Here is a 1,053-nt window from a genome sequence, read left to right on the forward strand (position 1 = left end):
TTCCTTGAACTCTTATTTTTATCCTATTTACCTCCCTTCCAGAATCTTAGCCTACTGCAGATTATTCGATTGAAAGTCTTTTATTCATCATCATACCATATATCTAACAAAACATGGATATAAATGGAAATATAAAATGTTCCGGTTCCCGTGTCCCTGTGGTTCAAAGTATCAGAAAATTCCATCTGGGGGTGCCTGGGGGGCTCAGTCCGTCAAGCGACTGACTTGGGCTCAGGTCAGGATCATTGGGCCCTGTGCTGACAGCTCAGAGCCTGGAGCCTGCTTCAGGTTCTGTCTCCCTCTCTCTCTGCCCCTTCCGTGCTCACGGGCTCGCTCTCTCTCTCTCTCTCTCTCTCTCTCTCAAAAATAAATAAACATTAAAACATTTAAAAAGAAAATTCCATCTGAATTATAATAATTATCAGTAGTACACAATTGACCAAAACAACAAATATACTATGGATTTTTAAAAATAATTCTGAAACATATAAAGTAAAATTTTATTGGAAATGAATCTCATAATGAAATCTATGAGGATTTTCTCAGTTCATGTATCCATTGGCATATATTTATTGCTAGAATGGCACAAGGTTAAGCATCAAATCTGTTCCTATTTTTCATATTTACAGATGTCAGCACTGAGAAACCTTATTCTCAAAAATAAGTATGTGGGGAAAGAGTTTGTTGTAAGAATGTGACTCAATTCTTTGAATTCCTTCTAAGGCACGTTCCAAAACCACATCACGAACTACCATCAAAAATTGTTTTCAGAACTGTATCATTGGATAACAATAAATCAGGGGCTCAGTTTAGGGTATTGTGAGGTGCCTATTAGATATTTGGGCAGAGACGTCAAGGGAATGCATTCTCTGCTATGGAGAAAACTGTGGTCTCCAGGCAGCATCAGGATGTGAAGTGACTGCAGAGGCCGACCCTGACCCTGACCCTGACGGCCAGTGGAATGGGAAGAGCACTGAACTGGAGTCAAAAACTTGGATTCTGGGGTGCCCCGGTGGCTCAGTTGGTTGAGCAACTTCAGCTCAGGTTGTGATC

This window comes from Leopardus geoffroyi, chromosome C1 (assembly GCF_018350155.1).
Source record: "Leopardus geoffroyi isolate Oge1 chromosome C1, O.geoffroyi_Oge1_pat1.0, whole genome shotgun sequence".
Lineage (NCBI taxonomy): Eukaryota > Metazoa > Chordata > Mammalia > Carnivora > Felidae > Leopardus > Leopardus geoffroyi.